At 48.0% G+C, this 17247-nt stretch overlaps 1 protein-coding gene across 3 annotated transcripts in view; it reads right to left on the bottom strand.

The window, feature by feature from the left end:
- TIAM2 (TIAM Rac1 associated GEF 2) overlaps positions 1-16240 on the bottom strand; it is a 272790-nt gene extending 256550 nt beyond the window's left edge. The window contains exon 1 of one of the 3 annotated variants that reach the window (XM_015137091.3): positions 15987-16240. The gene's annotated coding sequence lies outside the window, so the exon portion shown is untranslated. Of the gene's footprint in view, positions 1-15717; positions 15915-15986 lie in introns of those variants that run through there. The other 2 variants (XM_077999579.1, XM_077999578.1) reach the window with 2 other exon arrangements.
- Positions 16241-17247: the final 1007 nt, after the last annotated feature.

Below are 17247 nucleotides of genomic sequence, written 5' to 3'. Positions count from 1 at the left end.
CAGTGGCTTACACCTATAATCCTAGTAGACCAGCCTGAGCAACATGGCAAGACCCTTTCTCTAGAAGAAATACAAAAATTGGCTGGGCACAGTGGTTCATGCCTGTAATCCCAACACTTTGGGAGGCCAAGGCAGGTGGATCACTTGAGGTCAAGAATTTGAGACCAGCCTGGTCAACATGGTGAAACCCCATCTCTACTAAAAATACAAAAAAATTAGCTAGGCGTGGTGGCGGGCACCTGTAATCCCAGCTACGCAGGAGAATCGCTTGAACCCAGGAGGTGGAGGTTGCAGTGAGCCGAGATAACGCCACTGCACTCCAGCCTGGGCAACAGAGTAAGACTCTGTCTTTTTTTTTTTTTTTTTGCAGGGGGAGTTGGGGGGACAGTCTCGAAAAATGTTGCCCAGGCTAATGTGCAATGGCATGATCTCAACTCACTGCAACCTCCGCCTCCAGGGTTCAAGCGATTCTCCCACCTCAGCCTCCTGTGTAGTTGGGATTACAGGCACGTGCCACCACACCCGGTAATTTTTGTATTTTTAGTAAAGACAGGGTTTCACCATGTTGGCTAGGCTGGTCTCGAACTCCTGACCTTGTGATCCACCCACCTCGGCCTCCCAAAGTGCTAGGATTACAGGCATGAGCCACCGTGCCCGGTCAAGACTCCGATTTGAAAAAAAAAAAGTGCCTTGAGCCCTGGGTGTTACTCCAGCTCTGCCACTGGACTTATGTCCTCTGCTGCCCTGATTATAAACAGCTTCGTTTACTTGTTTGTCCCTACCACTAGAGTGTGGACAGCATTAGAGTGTATCTGGTTCTCCACTGACCTCAACATTAGGCACTTGGTAGGCACTTGGTCACTGATTGCCAGCTGTGCCCTGGGTCGGCCTCCTATCTAAAATTAATCAGGTAGCACTGCCTCCAGGACCCCTGGGGGCTACACGTGGGAGCCTCCCTGCACTCCACTCCTTGAGGCTCGAGGACCCAGAGGCAGGTGGCGCGATCCAAGAACTAGTCAGTCTGTGGCTCCTCCTCACCCTCCCTTTTCTCCAGTGACTTTTTCAAATGATTCAAATTCCTTGAAGGTAAAGAACTCAGCCAAGCGTGGTGGCTTACGCCTGTAATCCCAGCACTTTGGGATGCCGAGGCCAGCAGATCATCTGAAGTCGGGAGTTCCAGACCAGCCGGACCAACATGGTGAAACCCCGTTTCTACTAAAAATAGAAAAATTAGCTGGGCATGGTGGTGTGCATCTGCAATCCCTCAGAAGGCTGAGGCAGGAGAATCGCTTGAACTTGGGAGGCGGAGGTTGCGGTGAGCCGAGATCACACCATTGCACTCCAGCCTGGGCAACAAAAGCAAAACTCCGTCTCAAGAAAAAAAAAAAGTAAAGAATTCTCATAGTGCTGGGCACGGTGGCTCATGCCTGTAATCCCAGCACTTTGGGAGGCCAAGGTGGGCGGATCACTTGAGGTCAGGAGTTCGAGACCAGCCTGGCCAACACGGCGAAACCCCGTCTCTAGTAAAAATACAAAAATTAGCTAGGCATGGTGGTGCACACCTGTAGTCCGAGCTACTCAGGAGGCTGAGGCAAGAGGATTGCTTTAATCCGGGAGGCAGAGGTTGCAGTGAGCCGAAATCGCATCACTGCACTCCAGCCTGGGCAATAAAGCTAGACTCCATCTCAAAACAAAAACAAAAAACTCTCTCAGGTCTCTCTAAGATTCCTGGCCCTCTGGCATAGCCTGTACTCAGGATGCCTGGCCAGCTTCCAGATGGAATTCCTCACTGTTACTGTGGAAAGACAGGCAGGCCTCCGGGGTGGAGGTGAAAGGCGAAATGAGGGACGAGCTGCTGATGAGCTACTCCTCCCTCCCCGGGCTGCCAGGCTAATTGGAGACAGCCTTACCCTGGGCTTCTACTCTGGTGCAGCAGACCATCCACTGGCTCATCATGAGTTACTCTATGACTGCCTTCTGCCTCTTCATGTAGGGCAAATGGCTTAAGGTAAGTGAAGGCCTGCTTGGGAAGCTGAGAGGGACTCACTGCAACCTCTGGCTGTGAGGGATGCTCCAGTCTTAGTGTCTACCTCAGTGGCCTCTCCCCACTCTATAAATCCATCTATTTTCTTGGCCACATCTTCTTTTGGAGCCTACTATATTCACAAAGCAATGGTACCAAAGAAACAGGAATTAAAGATGATGCAGTAATCTATTTCCCTGGTAAGTAAATGTCTTACAGCTAAGCTCAAAATACCAGGTTACATAATAGAGCAACAGGTTTGGAGAAAAACATGGTATTGGAGGCTGAGCGCAGTGGCTCATGCCTGTAATCCCAGCACTTTGGGAGACCGAGGCAGGCAGATCACAAGGTCAGGAGATTGAGGCCATCCTGGCTAACAGGGTGAAACCCCGTCTTTACTAAAAATACAAAAAATTAGCTGGGTGTAGTGGCATGCGCCTGTAACAAGTCCCAGCTACTCAAGAGGCTGAGGCAGGAGAATCGCTTGAACCCAGGAGATGGGGGTTGCAGTGGGCCGAGATCATGTCACTGCACTCCAGCCTGGGCGACAGAGCAAGACTCTGTCTAAAAAAAACCAAAAAAGGATGGTATTGGAAATTTAGGGTGAACTCCAAGGATTAGCCTGGCTACTACATACAGAGTATGGGCCCTGACTACTCTGACTTACTGAGGCACACTAGGAAGACTCTGGAAGGACTACAGACCAGGAGCTAGGAGTGACTCTGACCAGCCTTCCAATCAAACGTCTTGTCTTGCAGGTAGCCTACAGCAGGACTGGTGCAGAAATTACTTATCATAGCCGGGCACCGTGGCTCATGCCTGTAATCCCAGCACTTTCAGAGGCCGAGGCAGGCAGATCACCTGAGGTCAGGAGTTCAAGACAGCCTGGCCAGGAGGGCGAAACCCCATCTCTACTAAAAATACAAAAATTAGCCAGGTGTGGTGGAGCGCACCTGTAATCCAAGCTACTTGAGAGGCTGAGGCACAAGAATCACTTGAACCCAAGAGGCAGAGGTTGCGGTGAGCCGAGATCACACCACTGCACTCCAGCCTGGGCGACAGAGTGAGACTCTGTCTCAAAAAAAAAAAAGAAAAGAAAAGAAAAGAAATGACTTGTCCCCCTTTTCACAGTCTCCCTGGCCCCAGAGAACAGAAAAGTCAGGGAGGTGGAAGACACGACACTCCCAGCTGTGCCTCTGCTGCCGGCCAAGTCTCCACTGGGGCCAAAGGGGAAACTTGCAGGAGGCGCAGAGGGGCCCACATCTCCCCTCTTGGCTCCCCCATGCACACTGCCTTATCTCTCCCCCTCTAGCCAGGAATCGGTTGTGTGTTTCCTCTGCCAATTTACTATGATTGTGTATGTGCTGCTACCACTGCGGCCGCCATGGTGGGGCAGGGAGGAGAGCAAGGCTCTGCCGGTTCTACTTTTTCTACCCTGGAACTGTAGCACATAAAATCACTTCTGTTTGTTCAGTTTTTCACCACTAGCATTCGTGACTGCTTTCTTTCCCAGTTCTTCTCCAGACCTGCCATGGCTGAAATAATCAGGTTTCTCTCCTTTAGAGCTGGAAGCTGGAAACGTGACGCTAAAGCCTGCCTTAAAGCCTGGAACCAAACTGCTAACTATAACCTCACATCTGACCCCGAGGTCCAAGCGGAACAAACAGTTTACACCAGCACATACTGCTAAGTTTAGGAACCCCCAGAACAACCCAATGGGAGTATTCATAGGATAAACAAAGAGCAAATGTGTAGCCCTGGCTTCCCCAGACTCCACAGTCTCAGGGCAGGAAGAGCATCTTCCAGCAGTCGGTTCGGAACCATCGAAGGATGCAATGGCAACAGTTCCTGGTTTCAGAACAGGTTCTACTCCTGTCAAATGACTCCCCCATAATTCTTCAAAGGCTGTGGTAAGTTCTGCATAGGGGAGGGCAGAAAGGAGATACAGCTGATGGACACCATCTTCTGTGTATATTCCACACTGGCATTGTTACGGGCAAAGGCCCCTACCTCAAATAGTATCACTGCTGGGCACCAGCTCTCGCATATCGCTGGTGACTGGGATGGATAAAAAAGTGTCAATTTTTGGCCGGACACAGTGGCTCATGCCTGTAATCCCAGCACTTTGGGAGGCCCAGGCCAGAGGATCACTTGAGGTCAGGAGTTCAAGACCAGCCTAACCAACGTGGTGAAACCCCGTCTCTACTAAAAATACAAAAATTAGTTGGGCATGGTGGCAGGCACCTGTAGTCCCAGCTACTCAGGAGGCTGAGGCTGGAGAATGCTTGAGCCCAGGAGGCGGAGATTGCAGTGAGCCAAGATCGCACCACTGTACTCCAGCCTGGGCAACAGAGCAAAACTCTATCTCAAAGTGTCAATTTTCATACATCCAATTGGATATATGAAAGAGAAGGTAAATAAGAATCCAGGCCAGGCACAGTGGCTCATGCCTGTAATCCCAACACTTTGGGAGGCCAAGGCGGGCAGACCATCTGAGGTCAGGACTTCAAGACCAGCCTGACCAACGTGGTGAAACCCCATCTCTACTAAAAGTACAAAATTAAGGCCAGGCATGGTGGCTCATATCTGTAATTGCAGTACTTTGGGAGGCCAAGGCAGGTGGATCACCTGAGGTCAGGAGTTCAAGACCAGCCTGGCCAACATGGTGAAACCCTGTCTCTACTAAAAATACAAAAATGAGGCATGGTGGCGTGTGCCTGTAATCCCAGCTACTCAGGAGGCTGAGGCAGTAGAATGGCTTGAACCTGGGTGGGGGAGGTTGCAATGAGCCGAGATTGTGCCACTGCACTCTAGCCTGGGCAACAGAACGAGACGCCATCAAAAAAATAAAATAAAACAGTAAAAACAAAAATATTTTATTTCCAACAATAATAATCCACTTTCCAACTAAAGTGATCTGACACTGATTCTTAATTACCTTCAAGAGCTTCTGGGGGCCATCAGCTGCTCCAACACTGAGCTTGTGTAAAAGCTGAACCATGAGGCCACAAAAGTGGTCAAAGGTTCTGGGAATTCAGGTCTGGGAGCTCACTTCAATCAGAACCTTCTCCTGCATGTGGACAGGGACCTGCAGTACGCCAGCTCATCTCAGAGGACTATCCAGCAGCGTCAGGGAATTCTGGTGGGCTGTGTCTGAGCGCACATCCCCCGGGTCACGTCCATTCTTCAACAACATAGACTTGTGCTTATCACAGCTGAGCAGCTCTTATGTCTTCCCTACCGGGACTATCTCCAGACTGGCCTCCTCCAGCACCACAAGGAGGCTATGGCCTCCAAACTGGTTTCCTGCCCCAGGTCAGGGCCTCTTGGGTGCCATAGCATCCCAGTCCTGTTCCTGCTCCCCATCACTCTGGTCGCAAGCTTGGACTCCAACACTGAACGTGGCCACCTTGCAACCTTACTTTTTTTTTTTTTTTTTGTGAGGAGGAATCTCGCTCTGTTGCCCAGGCTGGAGTGCAGTGGTGCAATCTCTGTTCACTGCAAGCTCCGCCTCCCGAGTTCACGCCATTCTCCTGCCTCAGCCTCCCGAGTAGCTGGGACTACAGGCGCCCGCCACCACGCCTGGCTAATTTTTTTGTATTTTTAGTAGAGAAGAGGTTTAACCATGTTAGGCAGGATGGTCTCGATCTCCTGGCCCTGTGATCCACCCGCCTCAGCCTCCCACAGTGCTGGGATTATAAGCGTGAGCCACCGTGCCCGGCTCTTGCAACCCTACTTGTAAATGTTTATAAAATGTTTTCTTTTCCTTTCTCATACTGTGTAGCTACATAGAAACATTGAGTTGTATAGTTGAAAGGACCCCAAAAATTCATTGAGTCCAATGCAACTCCCAAAATTACAAATAAAGAAATGGTAACCCAGAGAGAATATACTGTTTCATTCAAGATCATGCTGCTGTTTTTGGCAAAACTACCCAAAACCCAGGGATCCAGTCTTCTTTTCAGTAATATATGCTGACTGCCTGGATTATTACCTCTGACTGGACAAACACCAAGAACAATTCAATGAAACATATACAAGTTCTTTCAAACAGCTCATCTTCTGTCACCCACCAAAATGGAGACAAGCAAAGGCACTGATAAAGGTCACATGAGTCCCAAAACATGTCACACAACAGACTCAACAGAATGCACTTTTTTCTTGGAGGCGGGGGGTGGAGATAGAGTCTCGCTCCATCGCCCAGGCTGGAGTTCAGTGGTGCAATCTTGGCTCACTGCAACCTCCACCTCCCAGGTTCAGGTGATTCTCCTGCCTCAGCCTCCTGAGTAGCTGGGATTACAGGCGGCCACCACTACACCCAGCTCATTTTTGCATTTCTAGTATAGACAGGGTTTCACCATGTTGGCCAGGCTGGTCTCAAATTCCTGATCTCAAGTGATCTGCCCACCTCAGCCTCCCAAAGTGCTGGGATTACAGGCGTGAGCCACCGTGCCCGGCCAGAATGATCACTTGTATATCATCAATAAGGAATCCAGTGGTGAGAGAAAGTAGGACACAGAGACACATACAACCATCATACACACAAGGTTATAACCACCATACACGGAAGGTGGCCATGTGAAGGATGGGCCCTGAGGGTGGTGAGAATGAAGTGATTACTTCTCAAGAGGAAATGAAGGTTCAGAAAATGAGCAAGGAAAGCTTTAGAAGGATGCTTGAGATGAGCCAGCCTGGAAGGCTGGGGAAGCCAGTACTCTCGAGTTTTTAAGTTGATGCAAAAGTGATTGTGGTTTTTGCCATTACTTTCAATGGCAAAAACCACAGTCACTTTTGCACCAACCTAATACAACAACAAAATTCCAATACAGAAGAAGATGCAAGCAAGTGGGACCTGCTAGGAGGGGGTGAGTGTATCCACAACAAATGGATCCAATCAGTGAAGTTTCTGAGTTTCTTTTAAATCTTGTGTAACCTCAAGGTATTTGCCCACATGACACACAGTGGTTTCCCATCAAGCAGTTCAGTAGATGATTGTCAAGGGAGGATTACTATGGCTAACTCCAGTTTCACAGAATGACTAAGATTTTCCAGAGGGAAAGTTCAAAATGGACACGTGAAATGGGAAAATATTTTGGTTTCTGATGCAGCAAACGTTCATTGAGCCTTCATGTATTCATGCAGTAGGTGTTGATCCCAGAGGTTTCAAATGCCACCAATACAAAAGATAATTTAATTCATTTTGATGGATTCCAGATGCGTTCTTCCTTCACTTCTGCTCATATGCACCAATGCGCTTTTGAGAGCCCTCATTTTCATCCAGCTTCATGGTTATGCAGAGTGATGAGAAGTATGACTATTATTCTGCCAATCATAACCTTAGTACAAGGCCTGAAGAAGAAGGTTAATGAGAAGGATTTAGTGGCTCCATTGCCAGGAGACACTGGGAATCATTAGAAAACAATTTTATGGCTGGGCACAGTGGTTCACACCTGTAATCCCAGCACTTTGGGAGGCCAAGGCGGGTGGATCACCTGAGGTCAGGAGTTTGCAACCAGCCTGGCCAACATGGTGAAACCCCGTCTCTACTAAAAATACAAAAATTAGCTGGGCATGGTGGTGTGTACCTGTAATTCCAGCTACTCAGGAGGCAGAGACAGGAGAATTACTTGAACCTGGGACGCAGAGGTTGCAATGAGCCGAGAACACACCACTGCACTCCAGCTTGGGTGGCAGAGTGACACACCATCTCAAAAAAAAAAAAAAAAATTATCATCTCCCTGAGGAAGCCAAGTCCCTCAAATGTTTAGGTGACTTGCCAAATGGGTAAAAGGTGTATTCCACACCAGAATCTAGAGCTGTTCTATCCAATACAACAACGGTGCCACAACTCCACGCTTGGGGAAAAAAACGGATCAACCTTTATGTATTTTAACTTTCAGCACTTTATTACTGATAAAGTCCATTTAGAGAGTCAAATATTTGGCAAAGCATCTCTCAATTTCATAATCATAGTATAATACTTTTAAAAACAATTTCATTGAACACTTCACACATTCTGTCAACCACCATCTAAGAGTGTTCACTAAAGAACCAGGCTGGATATAAAAGCAGTACGAAAATAAAACAAGCACGGCTGGGCACAGTGGCTCACACCTATAATCCCAACACTTTGGGAGGCCAAGGAGGGCAGATCACCTGAAGTCAAGAGTTCGAGACCAGCCTGGTCAACATGGTGAAACCCTGTCTCTACTAAAACACATACACACACACACACACACACACACACACACACACACACACACATTAGCCAGGTGTGGTGACGGGTGCCAGTAATCCCAACTACTTGGGAAGCTAAGCTGGGAGAATTGCTCGAACCCAGGAGGCGGAGTTTGCAGTGAGCTAAGATCACACCACTGCACTCCAGCCTGGGCAACAGAACGAAACTCCATCTCAAAAATAAATAAATAAATAAAACAAGCAAAGCACTCCCTGTGTGATGGAGAAGTCACCAAGAATTAAATATTATTTGATGAATGCAATGACTGATATAGACCACACAAGTGCCTAAGAAGCAACTCAGAGGGTAGGCTTCTCTGGGTCTCTGTCCCCCTGTCTCTGCACCCACCAGACAGGGAATAATGCAAGGAAAAAAATGACAGAAAGAAATACAAAACACTTAGTGAACTTTCTCATTGTGACAGGCCAGGTTCTAAGCATATTATGCTAATTTTATTTTATTTTGAGATGAGGTCTTGCTCTGTCACCCAGGCTGGAGTGCAATGACATGATCATGGCTCAAACAATCCTCCTGGGTTCAAACAATCCTCCCACCTCAGCCTCTTTAGTAGCTGGGACTACAGGCATATGCCACCATGCCCAGCTAATTTTTGTATTTTTTTTTTATTTAGAGACAGGGTCTTACTATGTTGCCCAGGTTGGTCTCAAATACCTGGCCTCAAGTGATCATCCAGCCTCAGCCTACCAAAGTGCTGGGCTTATGGGCATGAGCCTCCACACTCAGGCATATTATGTTAATTAATTTCTCAATTCTCAAAGCAATATTCTAAGAAGGCACTGCTGTCATCCTTCTTTTAGAGATGAAAATCTTAAGGCACAGAATGCTCTTTACTAGACAACAACAATATATTTTTTTGAATTTTAAAATAATACAAAATATTGCACTAAAATTCATCACTATATTTTAAAGGCAATGAGAATCCTTCACTTTCACCAGCATAAGGAAAGATGTGCAAGCTTATTTCTTATGCCATTTCCCAAACTACTGACAAAAGAAGCTTCAAAATTCAAGTTTTACATACTGTTCCCAATGCAAAGAAATCACTTAGTAATGGGAACTCATGAAGAACCATGTCCAAAAGGCACATTCAGAAACCTAACCATGAATTTAAAAGAAAGCTTGTAATCCAACACCATGAAAACACAATGAACACGGCAGTCCAGATTCTGTTACTCAATCTACAAACCTCATAAATGAAAACAAAGCAGACCAACTTCCAGCTAGATGGAATGCCTGGAGAGGAGTGCGCCAGAGCCCAGGCCCTGTAACATCCAAGAGAGGAACTACATTATACACTTCTGGCAGGGAACCTTCTCAGGGCACCAGCCTATGTCTGCTGGCAGTAACCGTCTGTGGGCATTTTTTTTTCCTTAATGTTATGAAAAAACATTTCATAAAAATAAAAGCTTTCAAATGCTAGATGATTTTTATTAAGATCCTGTATTTGTTTACAATTAAGGGCATGCTACCTGCTGGGTCAGTATAGAAGAGTGGAAGGATCATGTGGTCAGACAGATCTGGATTCAAATCTCAGCTGTGCAATTTCAAACTACATGAACTTGGGTAAGGGATCCCACAGGTCTCCAACCTTCTCCTTCTGGGTTGTCACATGGGTGAGCAGGCTGGATGTCATCCTTTACTGGATGTGATTCTCCCTGCCCTCCACTTTCTCAGTCACCAAGTCCATCACACTTCCTTTATATTTCTGGAATCTTCCTCCATGTCTGCCCCACTGTTGTACTGCCACCGCTTTTGATGATCTACACTGTTACCACTGACCTTCTTCCTGTCAGGCTTGCTTCCCTAAATCTACTCACAACAATCTAAAAAGAAACTGGTTTCTTCGTTTGTTTGTTTGAGATGGGGTCCCGCTCGGTCACCCAGGCTGGAGTGCTGTGGCGCAATCCTGGTTTACTGCAACCTCCAACTCTTGGATTCAAGCAATTCTCGTGCCCCAGCCTCGTGTAGCTGGGACTACAGATGTGCACCACCATGCCTGGCTAATTTTTGAATTTTTAGTAGAGACAGGGTTTCACCATGTTAGCCAGGCTGGTCTTGAACTCCCAACCTCAAGTGATCCCCAGCCTCAGCCTCCCAAAGTACTGGGATGACAGGAGTAAGCCAGAGTTCCTGAAAGGAATTGGTTTCAAATGCAAATCTGACCTATCACTCCTCCACCTAAAACTTAAGGAATTTGCTTTTGTGTCACTTAATGTCACTTACTGTTCTCTAGTTAAAGTAAGTTATCTTACTGACCATCATGTTCAGAGCGTAACAGTTTTTTGGTTTTTTTTGTTTTTTGTTCTGCTTTGTTTTTTTGCAACAGAGTTTCCCTCTTGTCGCCCAGGCTGGAGTGCAGTGGCACAATCTCAGCTCACCGCAACCTCCACCTCCCAGGTTCAAGCAATTCTCCTGCCTCAGCTTCCCAAGTAGCTGGGATTACAGGCATGCGCCACCATGCCTACTAATTTTTGTATTTTTAGTACAGACGGGGTTTCTCCATGTTGGTCAGCTGGTCTTGAACTCCAGACCTCAGGTGTTCTGCCCCTTGGCCTCCCAAAGTGCAGGGATTACAGGCGTGAGCCACCATGCCCAGCCCAGCTTAACGGTTCTTATCACATCGTAGGGGGCTCACTCAACACATGTTTAACACTGAGGGAGTTGTTGTTTTTTTTTTTTTTTTTTTTTTTTTTTGAGACGGAGTCTCACGCTGTTGCCCAGGCTGGAGTGCAGTGGCGCGATCTCGGCTCACTGCAAGCTCCGCCTCCTGGGTTCACGCCATTCTCCTGCCTCAGCCTCCTGAGTAGCTGGGACTACAGGCGCCCGCCACAGCGCCCGGCTAATTTTTTGTATTTTTAGTAGAGACGGGGTTTCACTGTGGTCTCGATCTCCTGACCTTGTGATCCGCCCGCCTCGGCCTCCCAAAGTGCTGGGATTACAGGCTTGAGCCACCGTGCCCGGCCTGAGGGAGTTGTTTAAGCATGAATTTTTTCCTTATTCCACAAAAGTCTTACTTTTTTAAATTCAGAGGAACAAATGAGATGATGTATACAGATGGCCTAGCACAGGCCAAGGAATTACTGCCATAGCTTCTACCTCCTCTTACTGTTCATTGTTCCAAAGTTTGCAAAGTGCTTTCATGCACTTCAGCTCATTTGATCCTTGTAACAACTCTAAGATTTAAGGAGTTACAAGAGGCCGGGCGTGGTAGCTCACGCCTGTAATCCCAGCACTTTGGGAGGCCGAGGCGGGTGGATCACAAGGCCAGGAGTTCAAGACCAGCCTGGCCAACATGGAGAAACCCTGTCTGTACTAAAAATGCAAAAATTACCTGAGCGTGTTGGCACACACCTGTAATCCCAGCCACTCGGGAGGATGAGGCAGGACAATTGCTTGAACCAGGACCCAGGAGGCGGAGGTTGCAGAGAGCTGAGATGGCACCACATAGCACTCCAGCCTGGGCTACAGAGTAAGACTCCGTCTCAAAAAAAAAAAAAAAAAGAAGTTACAAGAAACTGAGGCTGGTGACATTTATGGTCTGCAGAAGCATAGATAGTTTTCAGACAAACCTACTGATTCCAAATCCTGAGCTTTTTCATTATGCTTTTCTGTCAGGAGTTCTAGCTTCTCCTATAGAAAATAATAAAGAAATAAAAATTATTTTTCCTGGCCGGGTGCGGTGGCTCACGTCTGTAATCCCAGCACTTTGGGAGTGCAAGGCAGGCGGATAACCTGAGGTCAGGAGTTTGAGACCAGCCTGGCCAACATGGCAAAACCCCATCTCTACTAAAAATACAAAAATTAGCCAGTGTGGTGGTGGGTGCCTGCAATCCCAGCTACTCGGGAGGCTGAGGCAGGAGAATCGCTTGAACCCAGGAGATGGAGACTGCAGTGAGCCAAGATCGCCACCGCACTCCAGCCTGGGTGACAGAGTGACACTCTGTCTCAAAAAAAAAAAAAAAAAAAAAATTTTTCCTATAGCATATCAAACGTCTTTGAATGTATAACAGAGATGCCCATCTTTTCCATAAAGTTTAACCAATACTTTTTATGGCATTTAAGAAATACAAACACATGGGCCAAATTCCACTCCAAACGGACTTTGCATCATTTCTTATCAATTACTTTAAATAAGGAAGCTGTCGTCTGGTTTGTTCATTCATTCCTCCATTCAGCAAATATTTATCACATGCCTACTTTACCCAGGGCAATGTGTTTGGCACTAAAAATCTTTTCTTTCCCTGAGGTCCTAAAATTTAGCCTGTACCTTCAAGATTTCCCAAGTGAGGCCAATGATGGAACATACAGAAGGGGTGTTCTTATAGGTACTTGAATATGAAGTAGAAGCCAGGAAATCTGAAAACTTGTTCTGGCTATGCCTCTACACAAGCTCAGTGACCCTCCATAAGTTCCTGGGACTCAGTTTCCTTACCCATAAAATGGGAGAATAGATCCATATTATCCTTAAAGTTATTTCAATGCTATGAATTCAAGAGATTCCAAGATTCCATATAACTAGCAAACACTTTCGACATCTACAGTATATAATTTTATATCACAATCTTATAAATGTTTGCATGATAATTCACATATTTATTGTAGCTTGAAAAATACCACCAGATCACCCCACAAATCGTTAATTTTAACTACATACAAAATTTGGAGCATTTTTACAACTCTTGCAGCCAATTCAGCTTGTAAATGGCCCCCTCCCAATGAAAACTGCATTTTTCATGTGTAAACTGTGATATTAAATACTGATCTCATTGGATATCCTAAATAAATCAGATTCAAACCCTTCTTACTTTCTTAGTTTAATTCTGTGACATCTCACTTTAGGATGACTTAAATGCTTATATACAAAATGGCACTTAATGCAACTTATTAGCACATGTTCATGTGAGCAAAGCTGTTTAGGGCCTTACTTCCAAGTTTCTTGCCCCCTTATCTCTCTCAGCAAATCATGATTAGGCACCTAAACCTGAGTGGCTTGAAAAGTCGTCAGCTGAGGAGACACCATATGTTGACACAAATCCCTGACGCCCACCCATGAATTCACATTCGCAGATTCTTCCCTGTAATCAAGGAAAAGACATCTGTCTAAGCATCATTTGAAGAGCCCAGATATAAGAGAAGCAAACTGAAGCATATTTCTATATACTGACTTATACAAAAAAATCTGACCCCAAACTCTTACTTCTTTCTAGATTTCGTGAGAAGTAATCTTTTCTGGCCGGACACGGTGGCTCATGCCTACAATCCCAGCACTTTGGGAGGCCAAGGAGGGTGGATCACTTGAGCTCAGGTGTTCAAGACCAGCCTGGGCAACAAGGAGAAACCCCGTTTCTACAATTTTTTTTTTAATTAGCCAGGTGTGATGGCACGTATCTGTAGTCCCAGCTACTTGGAAGGCTGAGAAGGGAAAATCAATTTAGCTGGGAAGGCTGAGACTGCGGTGAGCTGTGATCTTATCACTGTACTTCAGCCTGGGCAACAAAGGGAGACCATCTCAAAAAAAAAAAAAAAAAAAAAAAACGAAAGAAAGAAAGAAAAAGAAAGAAATAATCCTTTCTTCATTCATTCACGGAACCTTAACTGAGCTCCTATTACATCAGTTGAAGTGATGGATGCTAAGTACAATAGTGGGGATAGGCTTAGGGTCACTACTAAACCATACTGTACTTTCGATTAAATTGCCAAATGTATCCTCTTCCAGTGGAGAGGAGTGCAGTAGAGGCTTGGCAAGTGGAGTGTGAATTGGATTTCAGCCTCCAATTGCCTGTTGGACAAGATGACCTTGTGTAGTGAACAGCCTGAACAACTGTGCAAGGTGGCACTGCCAGATGTATATACAAAAATGTGTTCTAGTAGAAGCACTGACTACTGGAGGAGGAGGAGCTTAACTTTGCCCACAGATAAGGGGGAAGAAAAGCTTCCTAGAGAAGGTATTTGACTGACACATTAAGAATGTGTGGGTAATTGACAGATGGATAAGAGGAGTAAGAACAGTGTAAGCAGAATTTCATTCATTCCAAACAATGGTCTGGAAATGACAACTTGTGAGTAGTTTGATGTGTCTAGAGCAGGCAGTGTGAAAGCGGGGGAGAGCCAGGAGGCCTGGGGAAAGTCAGTAGATGGAACTGGAAAGGCAGGCAGGTGCCCCATTATGAAGCATCTTAGTATGGTATGTGAAGGTGTTGAAAGCTGATTCTGAGATCATCAAGGGCGTGTTTTGCCACTGTAAATAATAAACTCTTCTTCAGTTATACCTTGTCATGTTCTTTTACATTTACCCAACACAAAAACCTCTGACACCCTAAAGCAACAAGTTTTATTTTCCTGTAAAGTGAGCAGGTAAAATCCGGTGGAGCAAATTTTGCTTACAAATCTGCACCAATCCTACTACATTTTTAAAACATAACAATCTTAAAGAACGTCAGGAAATACTTCTAAGAGTATAAGAACACACAGGTTCTACTGGCTATGCCCAAATTATAAAACCAACCATGGACACTTTTTTGTCCAGAACCTAGGACTGAAACATTTATAGCATATGACCTGCACCTGTACGAAACTTGGTAAGATTTTAGAGACACTTTGGCTTAGATCTATTGGAAACAGAACTGGAGATAGCCGGTGTTGTCTGTTAAAATAAGGTCGTCAGCATCATTGGGGGAGCAAAAGGTAGAATGTGTGAATAACCCTGAGAAGAGAATCCCAGGCCCTTCACCGCATTGGAAATCAAGGTCTCACCACTACCCAAGGAGGCTGAGGAGTGTCACCAAGTGGCCTCTTGCCTGAATTCTGCAGAGAAAAGCAGGAAAACCTCCCCCTGAATGAAATTATCTTTGGAATCAAGCAGCCTTCCTCCTCTTTAAATAAACTTAACCTATTTTTCTATTTAAAAAAAAAAAAAAAAAGAGGCACGGAAGCTCATCAATATTAAATTTCACCGCTCCTTAAAGACACAAATACCTCCTGCAATCTTACTCCCGGACCTTTCCAGCGGCTGTCAGCAACGAATGGTTGGAAGAATGGACTCTTTTCTTTCTGAACTGTTTTTGGTAAATAGGATCCATTAGGGGCACAACGTGTCGGTTTTCACAGAAACTTGGCACCTCAGCCCCACTAGGAGCCGCGCCCGTCCGGGATGGCTCCCGCGCTCGGAAAGGCCGGAGGGGCTGAGCAGGGACCGCACGGTCTACACTCGCTGAGCCGACCGCCTGGGATCCTGCTCCGCCGCGGCGCCTTTCTGAGGCTCCGAGGTCGCCGGGCGGGCGTGGGCGCAGCAGGCGCTCCCCTCGGGGCACCCACGGCTCGGCTTTGGGCGAGAACCTCGGTATCTGGAGGTCGGGGCGCCTCCTCCTCATCCGGGATGGGACCGGGGCTGAAAGTGGGTCCTGGCCTGTCGTGCAGCGCGAGGGGACCAGGGTACCTGGTTTCAGATCCTTCTGGAAAGTGCTTCGTCCCCAGTGCCAGGCTGTGCCCGGACGCTGCCGCCCTCCGGGAAGAGGGTGCCAAGCCGCGCCCCGCAGCCGCCACCTTCCGCGGGACTCCCAGGAAAGCGGGCGCAGAGAGGGGCGGCCAACAAAGGGGAAGGAAGGGGAACGCCGGCCGCGCGCCGCCCCGCCCGCAGGGGACCCGGAGCCGCCGCCGACCAGCGCCGTCCTCGCCCTCCTGCGCCCTCACCCGGGCGCCCCTTACCTTGGGTCGCGCGCCGGGCTCCGTGGGGCAGGTCGCGCGCCGCCCTCCGCTACCCTCGGCGCGTGGCCCTCGCGGGAACGCGGGGAGGAGTTGGAGAAGTTTTGGGGGTCACTTTGTTCTCCACTTGGACGCGCGCTGTACGCTTGCGGCGGCGACCTCGGTTACGGTTACGGCTGCCCCAGCCCCGCGCGCAGCGACGGCGAGGCCAGAGCCGCGACCGCACCTCCCGCCCCGCCCCGGACACGCCCCAGCCCCGCCCCGCGGCAGGCCCAAGACCCCCGCGCCAGCTCCCGGCTAGTCCCTGACCGTGTCCCTCGCGCTTTCTTTGGAACAACACAAATAATGAAAACAACAACTCAAGAAACATCGAGCACGCGCTCGCTGTGAGCTGGGGGCTCTGCCCGCGACCGCGGATGCGATGCGCCAATGCGACCCCGGCCCTTCCCCGAAGAGCTTAAAGACGGCTCTTCCCGGGTTCCACCGAGGAAAGGCAGGCCAAGCTGAGGTCAGCGGCCGCAGAGACTCCCCACCTCCTTCCCCTTCTGAGAGGAGATGGCTTCGCAGCGGAGACGGCAATCGAGTCCCATGGGACTCGAAGGCCCGGTCGAATTGGGACTTTCCAAGTGGGGAAGCTGCGATTTGTTTGTTTGTTTGTTTGTTTGTTTATTCAGACGGAGTTTCGCTCTGTCGCCCAGGCTGGAGTGCAGTGGCGAGATCTCGGCTCACCGCAACCTCCACCTCCCAGGTTCAAGCGATTCTCCTGCCTCAGCCTCCCGAGTAGCTGGGATTACAGGCATGAGCCACCACTCCCGGCTAATTTTGTATTTTTAATAGAGATAGGGTTTCATCATGTTGGTCAGGCTGGTCTCGAATTCCCGACCTCAGGTGATCCACCCGCCTCGGCCTCCCAAAGTGCTGGGATTACAGGCGTGAGCCACGGCGCCCGGCCGAAGCTGCGATTTTTATTAGAAAAGCCTGAGTGGCCCAGTGGGCCTGGACGCTGGGAAGGGCGAGGGAGCTAAGGAGATCCAGGAATGAAAGCTGCCTGGGACACCGAGTTCCTGGAATCACTCTCCTCGCCTTGGAAAAGGCTCCACCCTGGAGAGAAGAGGGAAGGGAAGGTAGATGCAGGCCATGTGTTAGGGAGGGTCCTCCGAGAAGAAGCGCCCACTCAGGACTAGATGCGGAAGGTTTTCTTGGGGGAAATGGCCGTGGAACTAAATGAGGAGGGAGCTGTGAGAGCTGGAGAAGGCCGGGCATT

The sequence above is a fragment of the Macaca mulatta genome, chromosome 4 (genome assembly GCF_049350105.2).
Source record: "Macaca mulatta isolate MMU2019108-1 chromosome 4, T2T-MMU8v2.0, whole genome shotgun sequence".
Taxonomy (NCBI): domain Eukaryota; kingdom Metazoa; phylum Chordata; class Mammalia; order Primates; family Cercopithecidae; genus Macaca; species Macaca mulatta.
This window is presented reverse-complemented; position numbering and strand designations above follow the sequence as displayed.